This window comes from Acomys minous, assembly GCF_964271855.1.
Source record: "Acomys minous genome assembly, chromosome: 10".
NCBI classification, from domain to species: domain Eukaryota; kingdom Metazoa; phylum Chordata; class Mammalia; order Rodentia; family Muridae; genus Acomys; species Acomys minous.
In genome coordinates, this window is record NC_140491.1 from 89,879,408 (window position 1) to 89,906,114 (window position 26,707).

The window sequence follows — 26,707 nt, forward strand, 5'->3', positions numbered from 1 at the left end:
CTAAAATATAAAAATAGACACCTAGTCCTGTGGGTTTTTTGGTTGGGAGACTTTTGATGACTGCTTCTATTTCCTTAGGGGTTATAGGACTATTTAAACTGTTTGCTTGATCTTTATTTAACTTTGGAAAGTGAAATATATCAAGAAAAACATCCATTTATTTCAGGTTTTCCAATTTTGGGGGGAATATGGGCTTTAAAAGTTAGACCTAATAATTTTTTGGACTTTCTCAGTGTCTGTCATTATGATTCCCTTTTTTATTTCTCATTTGGTTGATTTGAATATTCTCCTTCTGTCTTTTAGTTAGTTTGGCTAGGGGTTTGTCTATCTTGCTGATTTTCTGAAAGAAGCAAATCTGAGTTTCATTGTTTCTTTGTATTGTTCTCTTTGTTTCTAATTTATTGATTTCATCCCCAAAGGTGGTATTTCCTGATGTCTTTCCTCTTGGATGTGTTTGTTTCCTTTTTTCTAAAGCTTTCAGATGAGATGTTAAGTTCCTAGTATGAGATTACTCCAATTTCTTTATGAAAGCACTTAGTGCTATGAACTTCCCTCTTAGTGGTGCCCCATAAGTTGAGTATGTTTCATCTTTATTTCCATTGAATTTTAGGAAGTATTTAATTTATTTATTTCTTCCTTGACCCAGTGGTCATTGAGCAGGAAGTTGTGCAGCTACCATTAGTGTGTAGATGTTTTGCTATTTCTCTTGTTGAGTTCCAGCTTTAATTCATGGTGTTCTGATAAAGAACAATGGATTAATTCAATTTTCTTGTGTTGGCTGAGATTCGCTTTCTGTTTTTTAATATATATTTTATTAATTAATTCATATTACATCTCAATTGTTAGCCCATCCCCTATATTCTCCCATTCCTCCCTCCCTCCCATTTTCCCCTTACTCCCCTCCCCTATGACTGTGACTGAGGAGGACTGCCTCCTCCTGTATATGCTCATAGGGTATCAAGTCTCTTCTTGGTAGCCTGCTATTCTTCCTCTGAGTGCCGTCAGGACTCCCCATCCAGGGGACATGGTCAAATATGAGGCACCAGAGTTCATGTGAAAGTCAGTCCCTATTCTCCACTCAACTGTAGAGAATGTCCTGTCCATTCTAAATGGTGGATTTTAGAGAAGGTTCTGTGCAGTGCTGAGAAAAAAGTATATTCTTTTATGTTTGAGTGAAAAGCTCTGTAGACATCTTTTAGATTCATTTGATTCATGACATCTGTTAGTTTCATTATTTCTCTATTTACTTTCTATCTCAATGATCTGTCCACTGGTGATAGTGAGGTGTTGAAGTTGCCCACTATTGATGTGTGGGGAATCAATGTGTGATTTAAGTTTTAATAATGATTCTTTTTCAAATGTAGGTGCCCTTGTATTGGGGGTATATATAGATGCTCAGGTTTGAGATGTTCTCTTGGTATATTTTTGCTTTGATGAGTATGAAGTGTTGTTTCTCATCTCTTTTTATTAAGTTAGCTTGAAACTCTATTTTATTAGATATTAGGATGGCTGCTGCAGCTTGTTTCTTGGTTACGTTTGCTTGGAAAACCTTTTTCTAGCCCTTTACTCTGAAGTAATGTCTATCTTTGTTGCTGAGATGTGTTTCTTGTATGTAGCAGAATGTTAGGTGCTGTTTAAACATCCGTTCTGTTAGCCTGTGTTTTTTATTGGAGAGTTGAGTCCATTGATATTGATAAATATTAGTTACCAATGACTATTAGTTCATTTTATTATGATGTTGGTGGTGATAATATTTGTGTTCTTGTCTTCTTTTGTTTTGGCTATTGTGAAGTTATTTGTATCCTATGTTTTTTTGGGTGCAGTTGACCTCATTGGGTTGAAGATTTCCTTCTAGTATCTTCTGTAGAATTAAAAATAGCCCTGTGGGCCCAGTTAAGACCACAAGTTGAGGAATCAACTCAATTATCTACTTTTTGTCCTATCATCCCTATATATTTCTATATTACCCCTTCTTTCTTTTCAGCCCCTATCTCCAAACCTAAGAAAGAAAGATAAAGAAAAGGAGAGACATCCCTGAGTCCTACCTTGTTTTCTCTGTAAATAAGACCAATAGTAACTTATAACCAACTCCCAACGAAAATAAACATCTATCACCCAAGAAAGCAACCAATAGCTTACCCATGCCCCTTTAAGGGAAATAGGGTGCTGTTCTCTTAGGGTTTCTTCTGGATGATTTTGGATGAATAATTATTTTGTAGTGGCCCAGATAAAATTGGGGAAATGATTAAACAAGGTAGGAATATCATCTGTGGTCCAGTTTCTTCATCTGTTTCTTTAGGTTGGGGAAATTTTCCTCTATGGTTTTCTTGAAAGTATTTTCTGGGACACAAAGGAACACGACTGCCTCTGCCACCATGGCAGTCCACACCATGGTTCCCTGGGACTTTGACTATGTCTGGGATTGTCCTCAGGCAATTTGTGCAAGCAAGGACCACCCTATTGGCTTTGTGGCTATCCTAACAAAAAAACACTGATGGCACAATGAACCTCATGAATTATGAGTGTGATATCTCTGGAAAGAAGGGGATTCCATGGGAAGGAGGCTTGTTCAAGCTACAGATGCTTTTCAAAGGTGACTATCCATTCTCACTAACAAAATGCTGCCACTGTTTCATTCAAGCATGTATCCTTCCAGCACAGTGTGCCTGTCCATCTTGGAGGAAGACAAGGACTGGAGGCCAGTGATCACAATCAAACAGATCTTATTAGGAATACAAGAACTTCTAAATGAAGCAAACATTCAAGACGCAGCTCAAGCAGAGGCCTACACAACTTACTGCCAAACAGATTGGAATATGAGAAAAAGGGTTCAAGCACAAGTGAAGAAGTTTGTCCCCTCATAAGCAATGGCCCTGTGACCCCATGACAAGGAAGGGCTTGTCTTGGCAAGAGCTTGTTTACAACCTTTTGCAGATCTAAGTCGCTCCTCTATATAGGTACTAGTCACCTGGGAGGGTTGAGTGGGTGCCATTTTCCATTTCCGCCACTGGCATATGCAGTCTCAGTTCACTGAATTGCCCCAATTTTTCATACATGGTCTCTTCCTTCAACCAGCCTTTTTATTGTTATGTAAAATTTGCTTTTATATTAATATTGATGTTAATATTTCAACTGCTGTAAAGTGATAAATTTTTGTATTTGGTAAGCCCCTAGGAGCTAGTTTCTTCATGCTCGTAGGCAGTCATGCTTCCTACTGTTCAGAGCTCTGGCTTCCAGCTAACTGTATGACAGAACCACACTGTCCCTCCCTCCCTACCCTTGTCCTTCTCAGAAACCTGGACTGTTGCATATGAGCCTCAGATCCAAAGTTGGCCAGCATTTCCTTCATTCTGCACCACTTCCTTTGTGTTTATATGGTGTTTTTTCTGTGCTGCTGTTTAGAGTAAATAGACTTTATATTTTTTTTAAAAAGGAATTTTTCTGGACCTTGGAGGTGAGAAACTTCTCTCCTATTCCTTTTATTCTTAGACTTCATCTTTTCATGGTGTGTATCTACTAGGAATAAAAGTCAAGATAATTATTTTCATAAAGTGCATAATATAATATGACTAAACACAATCATGTAGATGTGGGAAACCATTAACATTTTGCCACAGATATGTAGTCTTTCATAAAGTCATATAAAATAACCCACTAAGCTTATAAAAACTACTTAGATGTTCATAAAAACTCTCTGAAAATCTTTCAGATCAACTTGTTAGGTAAACATAATCTTGAAACTAAAATTAGACAAACTTCACACTTAAAACTACAATGTACATGTACAATTCATGAACACAGATATTAAATTGTTAGCAAAACATTAGGAAATCGTACCTAGCACTTGTAAAATGGATATCATTATCAGAGTCTATTGGGGCTTATTGTAGGAATAAAATATTGACTAAACTTTCTATTGTGGCTCCAAACTCTGTTCCTTGAGCCATCTTCCCAACTTCCCAACTCATTTAACTTTCAAGGATTTTTCTTTACCCAATATGCTTAAAGGCTGATGCAATAGGATAATATTTATATTACTCTAAAATCAACTGTATGAAAATGAGATATATATAGAAAAAAATCAAGGTTCTATTCTATGGCCTCCACTTTACTTCTCTCTTCCTTGGCAGTAACCATAAAACATTTTGTAGTTGATACTTTCATTTAAAATCAATAGGTAAATGTAGTGCTTGTATTTTATGTTATATATACTTATGTTGTCATTTTATATAGACAAATGATAGAGTAGATTATATATAGTTCTATACCTTTCCCAGTTTTTTCACTGAACACTTTGAACTGGAAATTACTGGGAAGAAAACAGTAGTATTCTGTATCTTTTGTAGAGTTGTGTAGTCTGTCTGCCACTGATGGGCATTTCTACATTTATCTTGTTACAAGTGGTACTGCCCCAGTAACCTTATAAAAAGCACTGTAATTTTTTTTTTTGCCAAGGAATCTTTAAAATAGATTTCTAAGAAAAGGTTGTGTCAAAGGCTAAATGCAATCACATTCTTGGCTTGTTTATTTCTTTTTGAGTCAGGGTCTCCTGTAGTTCAGGCTGGTCTTGAACACAATGTAAATGAGACTGTCCTTGAACTCCTGATCCCTTTCCTCTATCTCCCAAGTGCTTGGATTTCAACCCATAATAAGTAATAAGAAAAGATGCCCTGAATTTGAAAAATCAAATAGAAGAATATGAGGGGGAAAGAGAAGGGAAAAATGATATAAGTATTATCTAAAAAAAAAATTGAAAGAAATATTAAAAATGTATTTTTAGCTAATGATGCCACATTTCTGTCAGGAGGGCTTGATATAGTTTACATTCCCACTAGCAATATGAGATATTTCATGCTTTTTACTAGTTGTATGTGTTGTTAGCTTTTGTCTTGTCAGTTTGCATCGTATCCCAGGCAGCCAGCATTTCCTGAAATGTATTATGGTTGCGTAGATAGATGTTTTTCTATCTTTAGTTGTTGTTTGGTATCTGGCTTTGTTAAAACTGGTTTTTAAAAACTTCTTCATCAGGAAAGCATGTATTTGAAGTGCTGTTACCCTTTCTACTGATGACCTTTCCAACTTCAGGGTTATTTAAATGCAGATGAACATTCTTGCATCCTATACGTCCACCTATAACAGACAGAACTCTGTGTTAAATAGGCGTCCAGAAAGCCTCATTCCTTTCTTGAATGTGCCCACCAAAGAGAAGGCACAGGGGAGGGGACAGCAGGCATAAATATAAGCTCCATGCGTATTGGGATTGGGATGGACTCTTTTCTAGAGCGTTCTCACTTTCTCTTTTGCTTTAATCAAACTCTCGCCCACCTGATCTACTATTGTGTCCTATTTACCTTCTCTTTTAGGAGCCTAAGAACTGAGGTTACTGCTGGAAAGGGGACCAAAGGGGCCTGGATATTTCCCTATCACACAGTGTGATGCGACTTCTTTTTCACTCCTCTGACACGTAGTGTTTCCTGCTGGTTGGTGGTGTCCTTAGCCCTGAAAGGGGTAAGGAGGTTAGCCAAGTTTGGGTCATGCTTGCATTGTTGTGTTGAATAAAACTTTCGCAAATGACAGATAAGTTACACAGACTTGAGTTGAGTCAGATTCAAAGGTTAATGCAGCAAAGAGAACAGGGAGTACAAAGAAGAACTTCAGATCATTTCCATCTCAGTTGCAAACAGACATCTACAGGCAGGAGAAGCGGCCTCCACATTTCTGCAAAGCAGATGAGGCCTCTGTTCCCATGACTGACATGGCTCAGGCATCATCTAGGTCTTTTCTGGGTGACTATGTTATATGTAGCTAAAAGTTATCATTTTACTAAGATTTAGAGTTCAAGCTGTACAAAGGTGCAGGGTTTAAATTTTCTACAAAGCACATGTTATTTCTCTTAGCTTCTTCGATCATTTTATATAACACACAGTTTTATAAAGTTAATATTTGTGAATTTTTTATTCTCTCAATGTCTTCCCCATACCATAAAAATGACAAATATAAGTGACATTTTGGAAACTGGATAAGTAGAATTAGCGTTGAACTCCATAAATATGTCTTAGGCTAATGAAGAGTATAGAAGGCACCTCAGTACTTGTAATTGCTGATTTTGTAACCTAATTCCTATTGTGTATAAAATTAGAGACTGATAATAACTAAGTTGTCATATGTGTTTCCCTCGATTTTTATTTAGTGGTAACATTATTAGTAACACAAATAGAACAATCAAACTCAGAGATTAGAATTTTGTATAAAACACTGTGGTACAGTGCCTGCCTGTTCTCCATGAGTCCCTGGGTGAACGCCCCAGGGACACAACAGCAACAAGCAAGTATACACAAACCCAGATTCCTTTGAAAATGTTGCTTAATTCTCAAAGTGTATCATACCAAAGTCCAACAGACATGGAAGTCTCACAAAGTATACCAAAGACATTACAAAATCGCACCCTCTAGACCCCTGTCTCCAGAATACATGGCAGAAGTTGGCATGTGGTTTCCAGGCTGATGAGCATATGCAGTAGGTTGCAGTGGCACTGGCTCACAGAGATAGCAGTGAAATACGAGAAGGGAAGCATTCATTTCACATCAGACCACAGACAAAAGCAGACGTAATTAAAGCATTCTGCCATCTGTCCATGGAAACGGATACCCAGAGCTTTGCAGAGAAGCCTATTATGTGAATTTAGGGACTTTCAAACAATTTCACTTGGGGAAATTTGTTCTGGAAAAAAGAAGAACTATTATTCTTAAATGTTGCCCATGGTCCATTTTTTTTGTAGGATTATCAGTATTGTTGCTTCATATTTCCTGAAAATAAGAGACTATTTTGCATTTACCTTTGTTCTGTTTGATCTAAAATCAATAACATGAGAATATAGTATGTGTCCTAATTACTAGCAACTGAGGATATGTATACAAGGTAAGACGTTATGATGGCTTATAATAGTGTTTACTAGCTACTCAAAATTATATACATATTGATATATACTTCTAAGTTATTTATGAATGTCTGTGTAAAGTGTGTAATGCAAAAAACCTGTCTCTATTTTTCTTTTAACGTATATTAGTGAATGTTTAATGTTTAACAATCAGGTTTTTGGGGAAAAATAAACTTTAATGTTGAGAATGTTCACTATTTTCATGGCATAAGCATTCTATGGCTGAATTCAAACTACTAGCTCTCTCTGCTACTAAACATGGAATTTGGGTCCATTATTTGGTGTACTTCTATTTAGTCTGCAGATGAGGCAACTAAAACATAATTTAAGTATAGAATTTACTAAAAATATAATAAAAGCTGTGTGTTGAAAAAGTAACTCAAGGTTCCTTCATTTCTCAAATACCTTTCTTACCACTCACCACTAGCAATGATGTTCACTCCAACATCAGCTCCTAGAACTGAAGGGCAGTACCCCTATTTTTAAATACTTTTATTTTATTACACATGTATAAAACAAACTACATACAGCAGGGAGAATCATGTGACAATCATGAGAATAATAAGTTCTATACATGTTACATTCATAGTGACTTGGCCATCTGCATTCATCTCACTTGAAGTAAGTGTTTTTCCTGTCTTGTTGGTTCTAAATTTCTGAATGAGATTCAATATCTATCCTATCTCAACTCTAATAGCTTAACTTCTTTATCTTGATCTAAAACGATCTTGTCCCCTAACCAGCTAAACTTGGTTATAGAACTATACTATCTTGTCTTCAATGCCCCTCAGAGACTTGAGAAGGAGTAAAACTTAAATTCGTGAGTGAACCAGCAGTATGGGTTAGCAGCTTCCAAAATGTACATTGACTTAAGACAGTTTACTTCCTGACCAGTCACCCAATACACTTTGTAACATTGGAGCCTCATCTTCAGCTATCTGGCCTAATATCTCTGCCAGAGTTGTTCGCAGGGCAGGAACTATTGAGGACTTGCTTACCCTGACTTGGCAGAGTGCGGCCGTCGACTCTGCTTGCATCTAAGTTGCCCATTTTTAGGCAGATTCTGTTTGTGGCAGGAATGAGGACATTTTGTCCAGTGATTATTTTGCCACCTTTGAAGCCATGTCCATAAGGAGGCTCTTTGATGCTCATCATCTTCTCTGAGGTCGGCTGGGTCAGGAGTTAACTTGTCTTGTTCTTGAAGAAATTTAGGATTGTAAGAACAACTTTAAATGCCATATTCTGTGTGTCTCTGGGGCTTTTAAAGACCTTATTCAACTATTTTATCTCATATATCGGTAGAGTCATATCTATCTGGTCTGGATATATTCTTGTGTTAAAATCTGCCAAGTATTTGACATGCCCATGTTTTGTGTCAATATACTAAATTCTATAGCAATGACTTAGACATAACCTTCATTATAAGTAACAATTAAGGCCTTGAGTTAAAGAGTAGGGTCAATCATCTAGCTTTTGTCCTATCCTTCCTCTATGTTCCTAAATCTCCCTTTCTTTCTTTTCAGCTCCCATCTCCTTGCCTATGTATGCAAGATAAAGGCAAAGAGAGATGTTCCTGCATTGCCCTTAATTTTTTCTCTGTATAAGACCAATAATGACTTGTTGCATGGTGGGGCATCTTTTGGGTATATGTCCAGGAGTGGTATAGCTGGGTCTTGGGGTAGAGCTATTCCCAGTTTTCTGAGAAAGTGCCATAGTCCTTTCCAGAGTGGTTGAACAAGCAGTGCAGAAGTGTTCCCCTTTTGCCACATCCTCTCCAGCATGTATTGTCATTCGAGTTATTGATCATCGCTAATTGGATAGGTGTAAAATGGAATCTCAAGGTCGTTTTGATTTGCATTTCCCTGATGAGTAGGGATGTTGAGCATTTCTTTAAGTGTTTCTCAGCCATTCAATATTCCTCTTTTGAGAATTCTGTTTAGTTCTGTACCCCATTTTTTAATTGGGTGGTTTGGTTTGGTAGTGTTTAATTTCTTGAGTTCTTTATATAATTTAGATATCAGCCCTTTGTCAGATGTAGGGTTGGTAAAGATTTTTTCCCAATCTGTGGGCTGTCGCTTTGTTCTGCTGACAGTGTCTTCTGCCTTGCAGAAGCTTCTCAGCCTCATGAGGTCCCATTTATTAATTGTTGATCTTAGAGCCTGAGCTGTTGGTGTTCTGTTCAGGAATTTGTCTCCTGTGCCAATGAGTTTTAGGGTCTTACCCACTTTTTCTTCTAACAGATTTAGTGTGTCTGGTTTTATGTTGAGGTCTTTAATCCACTTAGACTTTAGTTTCATACAGGGTGATAAATATGGATCTATTTGCATTTTTTTACATGTTGACATCCAGTTGGACCAGCACCATTTGTTGAAGGTGCTTTCTTTTTTTCCATTGTATCGTTTTGGCTTCTTTGTCAAAAACCAAATGGCCATATGTGTGTGGATGTATATCTGGGTCCTCAGGTCGATTCTATTGGTCAACTGGCCTATTTCTATGCCCGTACCATGCTGTTTTTATTACTGTTGCTCTATAGTACAGCTTGAGATCAGGGATGGAGATTCCTCCAGTAGATCTTTTACTGTATACGATTGATTTAGCTATCCTGGGTTTTTTGTTTTTCCATATGAATTTGAGGAGTGATCTTTCCAGTTCTGTAAAATATTGTACTGGTATTTTTATAGGGATTGCATTAAATCTGTAGATTGCTTTTGGTAGGATGGCCATTTTCACTATATTGATTCTCCCAATCCATGAGCGTGGGAGATCTTTCCATTTTCTGATATCTTCTTCAATTTTTTTCTGTAGAGACTTGAAGTATTTTTCATAAAGGTCTTTCACTTACTTGGTTAGATTTATACCCAGATATTTTATATTATTTGAGGCTATTGTGAAGGGAGTGGTTTCTCTAATTCCTTTCTCTGCCCTTTTGCCATCTGTATACAGGAGGGCTACTGACTTTTTTGTGTTAATTTTGTATCCTGCCACTTTGCTGAAGCTGTTTATCAACTGTAGGAGTTCTTTGGTTGACTTTTATGGATCACTGATGTATATTATCATATCATCTGCAAATAGGGAAACTTTAACTTCTTCCTTGTATCCCCTTGATCTCCTTTAGCTGTCTTATTGCTCTAGCTAAGACTTCAAACACTATATTGAGGAGCAATGAAGAGAGTGGGCAGCCTTGTCGTGTCCCTGAATTCAGTGAGACTGACTTAAGTTTCTCGCCATTTAGCTTGATGTTGGCTATAAGTTTTCTGTATATTGCCTTTACTATATTTAGGTATGTGCCTTGTATCTCTCATCTCTCTAAAACTTTTAACATGAAAGGGTGTTGGATTTTGTTGAACGCTTTTTCTGATTCTTTTCCTTCAGTTTGTTTATATGATTAATTACATTGATGGATTTTCTTTTATTCAAGCACCCCTGCATGCCTGGTATGAAACCTACTTGGTCATGATGGATGAGATTTTTGATGTGATCTTGTATTTGGTTTGCGAGAATTTTATTGAGTAATTTTGCGTCTATGTTCATAAGGGAGATTAGTCTAAAATTCTCTTTCTCTGTTGGGTCTTTGTGTGGTTTAGTATTAAGGTGATTGTAGCTTCATAGAATGAGTTTGGTAGAGTTTCTTCTGTTTCTATTTTGTGGAATAGTTTTAAGAGTATTGGTATTAATTCTTTTTTTAAGGTTTAGTAGAATTCTGCACTGAATCCATCTGGCCCAAGGCTCTTTTTGATTGCGAGACTTTTGATAACTGCTTCTATTTCCTTAGGGGATATAGGACTGCTTAATTTGTTTGCTTGATTTTGATTCAACTTTGGAAAGTGGAATTTATCAAGGAAATTGCCCATATCCTTTAGATTTTCAATTTTTGTGGCATATAGGCTTTTGAAGTAAGACCTAATGATTCTTTGGATTTCCTCGGTATCTGTTGTTATTTCTCCTTTTTCATTTCTGATTTTTTAAATTTGTGTACTCTTTTTTTTTTTTTTTAACTTTTAGTGAGTTTGGCTAAGGATTTGTCTTTCTTGTTGATTTTCTCAAAGAACCAGCTCTTGGTTTTGTTGCTTCTTTGAATTGTTTTCTTTGTTTCTAACTTATTGATTTTAGCCCTGAGTTTGATTATTTCCAGCAGTCTACTCCTCTTGGGTGTGTCTGCTTCTTTTTTTTTTTTCTAGAGTTTTCAGGTGTTCCATTAAGTTGCTTATATGCGATGTCTCCAGTTTCTTTGTGAAGACACCTAGGGCTATGAATTTTCCTCTTAGCACTGCTTTCATTGTGTCCCAAAGGTTTGGATATTTTGTGCCTTCATTTTCATTAAACTCTAGGAAGTCTTTGATTTCTTTCTTCATTTCATCCCTGACCCAGTTGTCATTGAGTAGAAGATTGTTCAGTTTCCATGTGTTTGTAGCTTTTTTGTTATTTCTATTGTTGTTGATGCTCAGCTTTAGAGCATCAGCACCCCTATTTTATTGGCATGGTACTTCCTCTATGTTATGCACCCATGTGCATGCACACACACACACACACACACACACACACACACACACACACACACACACATATGTGCTTGTGTGTGTATGCACCCACATACACATACACATGCACGCATTTCGTATATACTATGTAACACCATAAAATGTACTATTTGGGAAATAGATTTGTGAAAAGCTTGGTTATTGATATAAATTAAAATCTGAATGTCATGCATTTTAATTAGAAATGCCTTATTTAAGCAGTCCTTAAATCAGGATAACAAGACTACAGATTGTAAAAGAACAGAAAGGTTAAGGGGCAGAAGTAAGCATAGTAGGCTCACAAAATGCCAAGGAAACAGAAAACAGACATTGAGAAACCTCTTTGTGATGGTGAACTATGTCTCACTTGCAGGTCCATGATGCAGCCCAGTGTTTGACTACAATGGAGAGTTGATGGTTGCTGGATGAATACTGCTCTGTGTGTAAATGTAGTTGCCTTGTGACAAAGAGAAAATCCCAGAAACTGAGCTGAAGTCAGATTGTAGAGAGAGGACTTCTTTGTCTGGGAAGTGTGTGTATGGACTAGGAAGAGACAAAGACCAGACATGGATGGACTCTCATTTAGTAAGTTTAACCAGGATCTGTAAAAACATTTCTACTTTACCCAGAAAACACTGAATCCTTCTTTTACTCCTGTGGACTTCGCTACTATTTCAAGAGAAAAAGCAGAAAACCAAAAGCATTTAAGAGTGAAGATAGTTAAGTTTGTGGTTCAGTTCACAGTGTTCCTTCCAGAGGTAACATGAAAGATGGATGAGGTTTCTATATATTGTAAGTGTTGGTTACAAAGCAAGACTGATGAAACACTGCAAGGAACCAAAACATCCTTATCGTGATTCTTAGCCCAGTCTGTCTGTTATTCAGACTGTATTCTAACCCTGCCTTGGGTGCTTGCAGTGATCAGAATGGACAAACAAGCATGCAAGGAGAAGACTGATATTCTCAGCACAGAGGTTATTGTTGAGTGTGTTGACAGACAGAGACATTTCTGCCACTGGGCTGATGAATAACAGCCATTCCTATAATTCCCAGGGATTTTTTTAATGTGACTTCCCTGGGCATTATCATCTGATAGTTGTGTGTGTGTGTGTGTGTGTGTGTGTGTGTGTGTGTGTGTGTGAGAGAGAGAGAGAGAGAGAGGGAGAGAGAGAGAGAGAGAGAGAGAGAGAGAGAGAGAGAGAGAGAGAGAGAGGGAGGGAGGGAGGAGTAGTATTATGACTGTTAATTGACACACACGACATTTATCTTGTTAGTTTTATGTCAGTTTGTTAGCTTCCTTTGCCCTTTCCATTTGCAGATGGAACCATTGCTGTGAACTTGGTGAGTACCTTCTCATGTTTTAGATGCTTTTAGTATATATTAACTACACTATCTATGCATGAGCATGATGTGTGCACATGTGTAAATGCTATGCATATTTGGCATTTAATATCATATTTATGCATATTATTGTCTTGTGTTACTCATTTGTATAACTATCAGACTTAGTTCATTTAATAGCTACTATTTTATACATATGTGTGTGTGTATGTATATATGTATATTGCAGTGTGACTTCTTTTTTCAATTGTATCTTCAGTAAATGTTTTAATGCAGATGTGTGGTTTATAAGGTCTGTTTTGGGGGTTATGGTTGTGGGAATATAAGTAGAAGATGTAGACTTACATTTTCTCTAAATATTGTGTCCCAAGCAAGGTAATTGTAACACTTTTATTTTTTGACTGTGTGTAAAAATATTCTTTTTAAGAATTATGGATAACATTTTAATAGGCTTAATTTTTTGTGTATGTGATAAAAGAAATGTATCATACATATTATCAGTATTTATTTATCCACAGGCAAGAAAGGCTGAGCACATTTTCATGATTGTATCATAGCTATTATTTTGTGAATTACTTGTGTCTATGTATTGATTGTCTTATATTGATTTAAAATATTTTCATTGACTAGTGGAAGTTATTTATATATTATGTACATCATTGCTTTGTTGGGTAATGGCAGAATTTTCTATTCTTTGACTTAAATTTTAAATTTTATAAATAAAAATCATCCAGGTGTTTTAGGATGTCTTTTTCAGCTATAATGTCATAATATTACCTAAAGTCTTAAATATTTCTTTGTTATATATAAATATTCAGTGTACCTGAAACAGAGTTTTGTTTGTTAAAAAACAGTAAAATCAGTTTTCCTTATGTCACTTTTACTGACATAATCTATTACAGAGTCTGTCTTTACCTATCTTCTTGATCCATGTACCATATACATCTTGCACCTGGCTCCTCTACATACCTGGCTCATATTTTGTGCTGCCTCTCCTGGCTCATAGATTTATTTGACAATTACACATTGATATTGTGTGTTGCAACTAAAATAGTTTTATGTTGAGTAGAAAGTAATATTTTCCACAATGTTGTCGTATCTATGTTTATATACAAGTTTTCGAATGTTTAGTTGCATAACATATTCTTTTAAAATGATTTCAAATGTAAACTTTGGGAGACATTATTTCTTCTGTGCTGAGTGCACCAGCTATCCAAGCCTTTTTGATCTTAAAGACTTTGCTCAATGTGGTCATAGGCATTTCGGTCAGAATTTCTTATAGGTTAAATAATGCTGCCACTGTGTACTGGATGATTTTATTTTGTTTTCTTGAGGCACTCTTGCTGATGTAAGCACAGTGTTACTGATATTTTTAGTGTTGATCTTGTGTCAAGAAACTTGGCTAAACTTAGTTCTCATGATTATTGGTATAAAAAAGGAGAGTGTTGTTTGGAGAAGAATCCAAATAATGACAATATTCTGTCTTTCTTTGATATAGACCATTAATTTAGCTCTAATGTCATTTTCCATACTGTAGGCGGGGGTAGGATCCTGACCTAGACACGTGGCTATATTTTCTTATGCTTATGTGTGCTAAATGAGAAAAGATTTTGTTTTGTTTTAGGTGGAGTCTCATTTTATTGACCCCCGAACACAAACTCCTGGGTTCAAGCTGTCCTTGTTTACAGTTTTGGCTAGTACCTTTAATATACATTGGAGAGATCTGCCTTTGTATCCTCCTAAATTTAATGGGGATGTATTGGAAGTATCATTAATTGTGTGTGTGAGCTTCAGCACATACTCGTTGCCAGGTTTGGTAACTGTATTTTAGTCTTACTTTCTTAGCTGTCTAAATAATCAGGAGTTAATTACTTTTTAAATGTAATTCATTTATTTTTTTATTCTATATGTATGTATGTTTTGTCTGCAGGTAAGTCTATGCAGTACATGTATGCAGTGTCCATGGAGGCCAGAAAAGGGCATTAGATTCTCTGGAGTTGGGGTTATAGATGATTATTAATGACCATGTGATGGGAACTAAATCCAGGTTATATAGAAGGTCAGCCAGGTCAATATCCTTGTAACTGATTCATATTTTCTCTTTCATATGTATGGGTATTTTTCCTGCAGGTATCTATGCACCACTTTTGTCTATGGCCCATGAATGCCAGGTAAGGGCATTAAATCCCTTGGATCTAGAGTTATTGACAGCTGTGAACTGTGTGTGGGTGCTGGAAATTATACCTAGGTCCTTTGGGAGAGCAGCCATTTCTCCTAATTATCAAGCCATCTCTCCAGCTTACAGGAATAATGTTTTTTAAAGCTTCTTTCTTCTAGCATCTCTTGAGATCATATAAAACTATGGTAACAACTATTTTTCTTCTTTTATCAGCTACTGCATATAATAAAGTATGCTGATAAATATTCTAATGTGAAATTACCTATCATTCTTAGGATAAATTTCAAATATTAATGATACATTTTTATTTCCAAATTACTTTTTATTCTAGTTTTCTAATAGTTTGATTTTTATACCTAAATTGAATTCATAGTTTCCTTCTGCTTTTTAATAGCAATATTGCCAAGATTACATTTCATTTATAATAAAAAATGTATGATTATTATTTATGTATTTAATTATTTAAAAGTTGAAGTGCTAGAGATGAAACCCCAGGCTTTAAGGATGCCAGACAAGTGTTTTACTCCTGACTTACACCCTAGGCCCTTCCACCTTGTTTTCATTTTGCCTTTGAAACAACAGTTTCATCTTGGGTTGGTTTGGTGGTCTGTTTCTTTGTCTTCTGGTCTGTAAGGAGTGTTTCTAGCTCAAGAAAGAAATTTTTAAATTTCTTTCTTTGAAATTTATTGTCCTTAATTTGTGTCGTATGATATTTTTTAAAATCTCAGAAGCATATGTGTAATTATTTCAGAAGCAATATTTGAAGTTAAATTACTCTGTTGAATGATAATTATCCTTTGGGGAAGGGAAAATTACTATATTAGGGTTCCTTAATTTTCCACTTAAAAATTAAACTGTTGATATTTCCTTGGAGAAAAACGTAATTACCACTTTAAAAAGAGTAGAAAGAAAATCTTGCCGGAATGAGATGTGAACTGCTATGCATTTTATGGAATTTTATTTAAAGTAGTGAAGAAAGAGCCAAGAGTTGCTCATAGGGGGCTAGGGATGAGCTGCTGCAGCTTCATTTCCACTTTCTCTGAACCACCCTCTTCGTTCCCTCTAAAAAGACTCACCGTCTTTTACTTTAAGTTAATCTCAAGTTCAAGTTGAGTCAATTTCTCCATTATGTGGCGTGACAGGTGCTGAATGAGAGTCTTCACGGGCTACCACTGATATTGGTTGATATGAAGATGTAGCTTGAGCAGTGTTATCATGGCGCTTCCTGTGAAAGGGACCACTGGTCCGACTTAGTCATGTTGTTTCCACAAGCTTTTTTATTAGCACGTGGGAGATACACCGTATCACCTGAAGGGGTAGGATGCTCACTGAAGCGCAGTCGCGATCTAAAATGCTCAGACTTCTTCCCAGTTGGTCCCTCTTCTTTCACATTTGTCTTCCCTCTCTAGGGTACAGCATGCAACAGTTAGCTTGACTGACCGAAGAGCTACATCTTACCAGGTTACTTTCCTCTTAACATCCTGCAGTGACTTTTTTTTTGTGTGTGCAGAGGGAAAATCAAACTCCTCACTATGACCTCAAATACTTCCCTACCTTCTGTCTCTGTCTTCCTCATTGATGATCACATGCTATTTCTGTGTCTGGTCCTGCATGCTGGCTTCCTCTCTGTTTCTTGAAGTAGATCCAGCTCCTTTCCTTTTTTGGGTTCATTCCTACTGGTCCCCATGCATAGAATCCTTTAGAAGTAGCTGTATTCTAACATGAAATGTACCAACTCTAGAGGCACCTTACTCTGGCTTCCCAACTGCTCAATATATATATATTGTATCATAAATGAGATAATCACACTGTGCGTGTGTATTATCTTATAAACATCAAGTTAAGGAAGTGAATTTTCTTCCATGGTGAGGGATGTGAAGCTGGAATTGGACCGGCACAATCTGCTTCACAGCGAAGGTTGGCTCCTCAGGTACCATAAGTACAGCAGAGTGAGTGGTGCATGCAGAAAGTCAACCACAGCCCTTGAATTTCTTTTCTGTACTTTGCATCATTTGATCATTATTTGTTGTCGTCCACTATGAACTTTTTATATTCCCTCTGAGTTAGTTGTGATGTTGAGAGAGAGAGAGAGAGAGAGAGAGAGAGAGAGAGAGAGAGAGAGGGAGGGAGGGAGGGAGGGAGGGAGGGAGGGAGGGAGGGAGGGAGGGAGAGAGAGAGAGAGAGAGAGAGAGAGAGAGAGTTTGCAAGTATTTTCTCCTGCTGTAGAGGTTGTTCCTTGACTTTTTTTTTTTTCTTTGCTGAATAGAAGCCTTTTAGTTTGATGTAATGTCTTTTGTTTGGTTTTGCTCTGTCTCCTGTACTTTTGAGGTCTTGGCTGAGAACTTTTGCCCATTTCCAGTGTCCTTGTTTTCTTCTAACACTTTCATAGTTTAGGGTACCACATTTAAGTCTTTAAATCCACTTTAAGGAGATTTTTATAGTCACCAATAAGATCAAGCTTCATTTCTCTCTCTCTCTCTCTCTCTCTCTCTCTCTCCCTCCCTCTCTCTCTCTCTCTCTCTCTCTCTCTGTGTGTGTGTGTGTGTGTGATTATCCTTTTTTTGTTTCTAGTATCATTTATTGAGAAAATTATCTTTTTTTGCAATTCATATTTTTTGCACCTTTTTACAAAAATCAAGCAGATTTATTTGTAGTTCCTCTGTTCTGCTCCATTAGTCTGTGTCTTTGTATTTTTTCCATACCAGGATGTTTTGATTACTACCCTTTTGTAATATTATTTGAGCTTGGGTAGTGCAATACTTATTGCTCAAGATTGTTCTGGGTATCTGGAGAAATGCATAATTCATACAAATTTTAGGATTTTAAAAAGTGTTTAAAGGTATGTCAATGACATTTAAATATAGATTACAGTTAATCTGTAGAGTCTTTGGACATTTTAACAGTGTTGATACTGATATTGGATATTTTAACAGTATTGATATTTTATTTTTTGAAAATTAATTTATTTATATTATATCTCAAGTGTTATCCCATCCCTTGTATCCTCCTGTTCCTCCCTCTGTCCCGCTTTTACCCTATTCCCCTCTCCTATCTTAAATTATAAACATGGGATATATCTCTTTATACCAACATCTTCATTTCTTTCAGCAGTGTTTTATTGTTTTTAATGTAAATATCATATTCATATTCTGGATATTTCTGGATATTTTCTTATTTTTATACCTATTACAAATAAGACTGCTTTCTTTGTTTTTTTCTTTTTTCTTTATTTCTATTTAGGATAGAAATAATTCTGTTATACCATAATTGACATTTTTATGTTGCTTTTATATTCCCTGGCTTTCAGTTAATTTTATCATCATCATCATCATCATCATCATCATCATCATCATCATCTTTTAAGACTTCTTTATTTTTTGTAATTATAACATAATTAAACAATCTCTCCCTTCCATTTCCTCTCTCCATATACTCCCATATTCTCCTTCTTGCTCTGGTTAAAATTCATGGACTTTTCTTTTTCTTTAATTATTGCTACATGAACACACACACACACACACACACACACACACACACACACACACACACATACACACACCTCTAAATATATCCTTCTTAATCTGTATTCTACTTATTTCTATGTTTTCAGGAATAGTTATTGATATTAGATAATCGATTTGTTGGTTTTTCCCTGGAGAAGACTGTTTCTCTGACTCTCAGCATTTTTTACTTACCTACAGATCCTTGTGTAGGCTTGAGGCCTCAAGCCCCTCTCTCCTTGCATTCTATTGTGGCTGTTCAGCTTATGTTTCAGCAGTCATGTTGGTCAGACTGTATGTGAGTAGCTTCTAGCATCACTAAGCCAATCTCATAGAAAACTCTCTGGTCATCAGGGACTTACAACAGTAAAGACACAACAACAAAAAAGAGAAAATTACAGGCAAATATTCCTTTTGAGAATACAGGATCAATAAGGGATAATAAGATTTAAAAAATGCTCAATAAAATACTTGGAAACAGAATACACATACCAAAAAGATGACTAATCACTATTACCATGTTTGCTTTATCTATGAGATGCAGTAATGATTAACATATGTAAGACAAGAAATGCAACAAGCCACCAAGTAGACTTAAAGACAAAAATCACAGGATCATCTCAATAGATACAGAAATGTTTTAGCAATAAAATGCAACATGCTTTCATGATGAAAGTCCTACAGAGGTAGAAATAGAGGGAAATATCTCAAAATAATAAACGGTACATACAGGATCATGTTTCCATCATCCTAAATAGAGAAAAACTTAAAGCATTTGCATTGAAGTCAGAAGCCATATATTTAGATGTAATTTTTTTTGAAAATTTGTGAAAGTTTGAGTAACATATATTCCATATTAAAAGTAAATAATACCTTTCCTTATAAAAATATCATCACTTCTGATGTAGATTCATTCATTGGGTTTTATTTTACCAGATGTGTTCTACTTAGAAATTGTAAACTAGAAACCCACAGTGTAAACACAGTCTGCAGTGTGTATGATTTGGTTCTTACAGTGTTTAAACATTTTGAATTGATTGCTATCATTGAAATATTAAATTTAATTTCAATGTTTGAACTTTTAGCTTTCCTGAAAAAATATGACAACCGGATCGCTTTGATCCGTATGCCTTCATGATAACATATAGCTCTGTTTCACCAGAGATTCTGTTGCTCGTGGCTCACTGACTTGTAGTCCTCCGGGGACTCCTTACCCTTCAGAGTCTGAGATCATTGCTTTAGTCTTTTCAATGCCTAGGTAGCTTCGGTTAGTGACCAACTAATAGTAAGTTAGATTTCGTTATTCCAGAGCCCAGTCTTTCCATGATCTACCACATTTGATAAAGTATGGAAGCACAAGTGTATGTGAAAGAAAAAGTGACTACACAGTTCAAGAAGCTTTCATTTGATTACAAGCAGCAAGAAGAAATAGACTTTGTACAGAAACCAATGTGTCCTTTTGTCACTTTTCAGAGACCGATTTTGCAATCATTGTACCACTTTGGAGCCAAAGTTCTTTCTCTGTGAAGTAGGAATGATGCATGTTCTTAAGATTCCTTTTAGGCTTAACAACCTTTTGAAAAGAATCGTTTTCTCTGCGTGTTGATTTGAGCTACTAACTGTGACATTCATACAGCTGTTTGGGGGGTCTGTTGACTTGACATTCTGTCACAGTGCATGTCTTTTCTGTATCCTGCACACCTGTTTGACACTTCCTAGGCACCCCATGGGTGCTCAGAAGAGCTAATTAAGTTGAGTGCTATTATTCAAATGATTCCCTTGTAGACTGTATTTGACAGAGTTGAGCTGTGCAATTCTATTTCTCTTGACATACACTTAGATTTCTAAATGTAAGGGGAAAGTCCACAGACAAATGTATTTTGGCTTCATAAAAAGAATGATGATGAATTATTTACAAGTCTCTCAGACCGTGGTAGGAATATCTCAGAGCATACTTGGCTTTTGCTGGGCGTGGGGTTGGGGTGATTCTGGCAATTTGCTGAACTCAACCCATCTGCTTTCCGCTTTGGAACATCCTGAGGCCCACTCTCTCCCCCAGTGGATCCATGTCAGACATTTTTAAGTGTTGTGCTTTATATCTTGCCTAGAAAAGTGGGTGTGGCTCAGCCGCAGCTCTGCAAGTCCTCTTTGCCTCTTAGGTAGGTGTTCCTCTGAAGCAAAAATAAAATCCAGGTTCTCCAGACTGCATGTCAGATTCCAGAGTTACTTCATGCCAAGGTCTAAATAGGGTGATGCAATCCAACTATTTGAGCCTCAGAAATGTATGTTGGCCCCTATAGAATTAGGGTGAAGCACAGGGGATGTTCCTTATGAACTATATAAAACTATGTTTTAGAAAAAAAAATCCTTCTCCACTGATGTGAAGCATGTAAATTAGTGCTTTCCTACTCTTGTTAAAAGCTTTGGGATTGGTTTTCTCTTAGAAAGTATTGTATCTATAATTAAGAAATAGGTTTAAATTGTGCTGAAAATTATCCTAACTGGCATGAAAATCTACATAGATACTTAGAGGACTAAATTGTCCCAGCTGAGTTTTACAAGCAATGCACTTTTTAGAAAAAGAAGCTAATGTAGGCAAATAGGTTTTCAAAAATAAAAAGTCTGCTGTCTTTAAGTAGGTTACATTTAGAATTGCTCCTTTTGAGTCTGTTTGTCTTAATTTGGGTTTTGATAGCGAAGATCAAAATAAGACCCAAAATAAAGAAGGTGCACTTGACTTAGTTGACCTTGAGACAAAAGGCCTTCATTGTCAGATGCAGACACTGAAAGCTCTCAGAAGAGCCACTGTGCCAAGATAGTTTCCAGCTGAGTAGGGATTCAAGAGTGAGCCCATATGGATCTGCCTAAAACAAGTGGTTTTCTAAGCATCAACCACAGTGTACGTTTTAAGACTTCAGGATTTTGTAGATGGCATTGTTAGAAGAGAGATTTGAGAATATTTTAGTTTGGATTTTTACTGATATGATAAACTATCATGACCAAAAGCAGCACGGGAAGGGAAGGGTTTATTTGATTTACATATCCTGGGACACAGTTCACTGAGAGAAGCCAAGGAAGCAACACAAACAGGGCAGGAAACTGGAAGCAAGAGCTGATGTATAGGTTATGGGAGTGTTGCTTACTGGCTTGCTGTAAATGGCTTGGTCAGCCTGCTTTCTTATAATACTTAGAACCACAACCTAAGGGTAGCACCAACCATGGTGAGCTGGACTCCACTCCCATTAACTGTCCATCAAGAAAATGCACCATAGGCTTGCCCACAGGCTGATAGAGTGGGAATACTTTTATCAACTCAAATTTCTGTTTCCAAAATGACTCTTGTTTGTATCAAGTTGACACAAAGCTAGTCAGTATAGAGAATCTTCATTAAAAAAAAACATGTTCATTAAGTGAATATTCAAATACATTCTAAGTTTGAGATCATTGTCCTATAAACTTATGTAAACCACATGCTAATTTCAAGCATGAATAAGAGGTTAAACAACAGGAAATGGTAACTGAAACAGAAATATATATAGTTTTATAGAAGGAAATAGTGATGCAGATTAAAATAATTAACCTAAATAATTTGTGTTTCCCTTTGGAAGATATATTGGCAGTACAGGCACCATAATGAGTTAATTTTACTTAGGATAGTAATAAATGGGCTTTTATTTCCAAAATATATACTTGAGAATGTGAGTGGGCAGAGAGAAATAGCTTCATATTGTTAAGGAATGACAAGAAAAGCCATTTCTAATTTAAAGTTTGCCACAAAAAATCAACACTGAACACAAATATAGACAACTAAGGAGAAGCTGTGCATGGGTTAAACACCTTCTATAACACATACTGTTTCCACAAATCATGCTGTCTTACTGGTGTTGTAGTAAGGTGACTTTTATGATATTGTACTAAATATAAAATAATAAATTTATTCATAAGGAATAGAATAATTATTCTTTATGGAGTAGTGATTTTTTTTTAACAATCTGAGTTTTATTCTGTAAGTAGAATGTATATGCACTTCTGTTGGGAAGGTACGCTGTGAATATATTAGGCAACTAAAAATTTTAGGACAACCGCATTTTCCCTTATTTCCTTCTAACTCTAAAGATTGAAGTAATCATTTGTTTACCATTTATCCAAGCAAAGCAAACACTCAGGAACTTGCAAGTAGAAATATTGGATTTACTTATTCCAATTTCATTTTGGGAATGCTTAGATTTATAGACAGTTAAAAATATGTGTTTGGAAGATGTACTACTAGGCCTGAAGATTCACTGCTTACCGGAACCACAGGCCAGAAGACAAGAGAGGAGACAGAAACCAAGGGAAAAAATTATCTACCACCACCAACAAGAAAAAAAATAATCATGCTACAATCCACAGACCCAGAGAGGCTAAGTAACAAGGAGGACTGAAAGAGTCATGCAAAGGATCTCCTGGAAAGAGGAAATACAATAGATACCAAGATTGCAGGGGGTTGAGTGAGGGAGATGGGAAGAGGGGGGAATCACAAAGGATGGAGGGAGAGAGTACAGGGAGAGAAAACTGGAATTGTGGTGCATCTCTAGAAAGAGCTAGAAACCTAGTTCAGTGGAACCTTCAAGGAATCTATGATATGATGGCCCAAACAAGCACCCCTAGCAATGAGGGAGAGGTAGGCTGAACAGGCCATTTCTTGTAACCAGGCAAGACTTCCAGCAGAGGGACTGGGATACCAACCCAGTCACAAAACCTGCAATCTGTCCAGATTATAAAATGCACTGAGGGAAAAGATGGCATAAAAATTGTGAAAATAGTCAACCAATGACTGGTCCAGCCCGAGAACCATGCCACGGGAGAGAGCCCGTACCTGGTACTGCCTGTAGGGACCATAATCCAGGAGCTGGAAAGACCAGAGACCTGAGATAGAACCAAACATGACAGCCAAAAAAGTTAATGGAATGATTCCTAATGCTATCCTGTTATACTCATAGATTGCTGCCTAGCCCAATTGTCATGAGGCTCTATCCAGTGACTTATGGAAACATATGCAGAGACCCACAGTCAAACATTGGGTGAAGCTTGGAGAATCCCCAGGAAGAGCGAGAGGAAAGGTTATAGCAGCCAGTAGGGTCAAGGACACCACAAGAAAAACCACAGAATCAAGTAACTTGTGATCACTGGGGCTCAGAGACTGGACTGACAACCAGGAGGCCTGCTTGGGACTGACTTAGGGCTTCCACATATGTTCTTGTTGTACAGCTTTGTCTTTTTGTGGGACCCCTAACATGGGAACAGGGTCTGTCTCTGACTCTTTTTTTCTGGCATATGGGACCCTTTTCCTCCTCCTGGGTTGCCTTGTCCAGCCTTACTATGAGGGAATGTGCAGTCTTACTGAAACTTGATATGCCATGTTTGGCTGGTATGCATGGGAAGCCTGACCTCTTTGGAGGAAGAAGAGGAGGAAAAAGAGAAGGAGGAAGAGGAGGAGAGAGTAGAGGGAGCAGAATGAGAGGTGGAGGGAGGAATTGAGAGAAGGGGAGGGAGGGAAACCACAGGTGGGATGTTGTACTACTACTACTACTAAATATTAAAATAAAATAGTATGTTTGACACCTCTAATTTGGCATCTATTATACATGCTTTTAGAAGGATGTTAAAAGTATAGGAACTTCAACACATGCAGATACAGTTTGGCGGGTTCTAAAAGGGGGAAAACAACACGGTTCTTCAGCTGGGGTTCTCATGTCTAAGAGACACAGGGATCACTTAGTAACTTCCTGTAGGGCTGCTTCTTAATAGTCTTTGTTCTGTATCACTTGCCTGCACATGTGATAGTTCACACATACCATCCACTGAGGGACTGAATTCTAAAGATGAAAGAAGTGAAACTCATACAGGATACGTCTACAAGGCTAACAGGTGCTTGGGTCAAGCCTTGGAAGTGGGCACTGCTCCGTGTCTGAGAAGGAACTTTCGAGAAGGAACTTTCTGTAGTCACTTTCCTTGTCAGTACTGATGAAAAGTTCATGGGCTCTGAGGACTGCTAGGCGTTTTGGAATCAAGGCACTGTAATGCCTGGTCTTGCTCTGAGGGCATGCGCACACTGTCACAGAAAACAGAGCAGAGCATATGGGAGATAGAGAGAGCACTTATGGAGGATGCTGCTCACGTTTCAACAGGAAAAGGCTCTTGTTTCAAAGTTCTTTTTACATATTTATGGGGTAGAATGTGATGTCGCAGCACACTATGTGATAAGTAAGAGTAATCACCATTTTCATCTCCTTAGAGATTTATGTTGAGACTCTTTCGATTCATTTCTCATAATTCTTTATAAGGTAAAAATAGAAGCCTTTTTTTTGTGCAAAACATCATATTTTCCTGTGTAATTTAGTATTCATTATCCAACTTCCTTATTTCTCCCCACCCCCTTCTTGGCCCCTAGCAAATCACTATTCTACCTGGAAAAAGAATTTTGCACCCAAATAGAAGCAGAGCCAACACTGAAGCTTTACTTGTATAAAGTAAGGTGGGTGTCTTCAGTCTATAAGTCTTAACATGCCTACCTAGGTGATCCCTCTAAGCAGTGGCATAGGAATGTCAGTAAGTCATCTTTTCTGCCAGTTCTGGTTGTCTTCTCTGGACTCACCTGTTCACTATCATCTAAGGACAATAATCTGACATTTTCTGTAAGACCAAAGCAATTTTGATTTCTTTACAGTGTTAAAAATAGAGGTTCTGTAAAGGCATGTAGAAAGCAAGGTTGGGCTGAATCAGCTTTGGATGTTAAACACTTTATTTATAGGCTTTTGTTCTCTATGAAATATTAAACTATAAAAGCACAAGGTAAACAGATTTATTTTTAATGTGTGTATATGACATTTTATCAAGTTTTAGAGTAGGCTGAGCGATTCTGTGGTTTGAGGTTAAATGTACATCTGTTTTCTCTCCCTTTTGAGAAGACAACTCATAAAAATTAATTTTCAACAGATGGTTGTAAATGAAGACAAAATTACCTTATTTGGATTAATAACATTCACACAGAACATGTTGCTTTCTGATGAAACTAAATCAAGCCATAAATCCTATCAATAAATAAATCTGGGATTGCTTTAAACTCTACAATAACGTAACAAGTGGTTGGAACACAGACTTCCACCTACTGCTCTGAACCTCATATTTCCCACATTAGATCACTCATAGCTTCAAAGAAGGAGACAAGATTGGATTCTAAGGGAGTAAGAGGCTGGAAAAATAAAATTATACTACAGGTATTTTAGGCATCAGAAACTATCATCAAATGCAGTAAAGCAGTCTTTCATGCTGTTTTGTCTTGCCTTCGTTCTTGAAAGTTATACAAGTTTATCACATTTACTCTCTTACCAGCTATTTCTTTTTATTTTTATCTTATATAACTATGTATAATATTTTATGTAGCTATAATATAATATATAATGATATAATCTCCCTCTTCACTTTCCTCTCTCCACCACTCCATATATACCTCTTGGCTCTCTTTCAAATTCATATCCTTTTTTGCCAATAATCATTGTTACATATATTTTTAAATGAAAATAAATACAACCTTCTAGGTCTGTATAATATTATGCATATGTATGTTTTCTGGATTGACCTTCTGGAATTATAATAGCCATTGGTGTGCCCTTCCTTAGGGAAGACATAGGGTCTGGATGCCGCTGAAGTGGAACTGACCTGAAAGATTTCTCCCTGATACTAGCTTTCATGGTCCTAAAAAGTGCCATGCAAGTTTCAACAGGAAGGAACTTATGTCTGGTTCTGGAAACCTAACTCAGGGCTGACGAAGTCATGACCTTGGAGGAGAGTCAGAGACGGCTGCCTTATTAGACCAGCATAACCCTAACCACATTCTAATAGAATATTTTTTGAAAACTCTGTTCTGTTAGTAGGAGTCAAGGACTAAAACATTTACTTTTTTAAAAAAAAATCTATTATTCGAAATCCTCACCTATTGGCCCAGGACTGATAAAGCTGGTGGCCAGGACATGATGCCACTAGGTAGTGCTGGAATCTTTAGGAAGGAGGGCCTAGTGGGTAGGACTTCTTAAGCTATTGTCATCATGACCTACAGGGGAACACTGGAGCCTTGAAACCTTATACTCTTTGCTTCCTTGCTGCTATGATGTAGGCAGCTTTGCTCTGCCACATACTTTTTCCATGATGTCTGCCTTGCATCAGGCCTCAGAGCAAAAGACCACTAAGCCCG

The 26,707-nt window shown here is 36.9% G+C and overlaps 2 long non-coding RNA genes across 2 annotated transcripts in view; both read left to right on the plus strand.

The window, feature by feature from the left end:
* The window catches only part of LOC311606184, a 48,821-nt gene extending 36,953 nt beyond the window's left edge, over positions 1–11,868 (plus strand). Inside the window, exon 3 of the long non-coding RNA XR_014782248.1 lies at positions 11,828–11,868. This is a non-coding gene — a long non-coding RNA (uncharacterized lncRNA). The remainder of the gene's footprint in view (positions 1–11,827) is intronic.
* LOC311606183 overlaps positions 1–26,707 on the plus strand; it is a 150,819-nt gene that overhangs the window by 82,290 nt on the left and 41,822 nt on the right. The window lies entirely within an intron of this gene.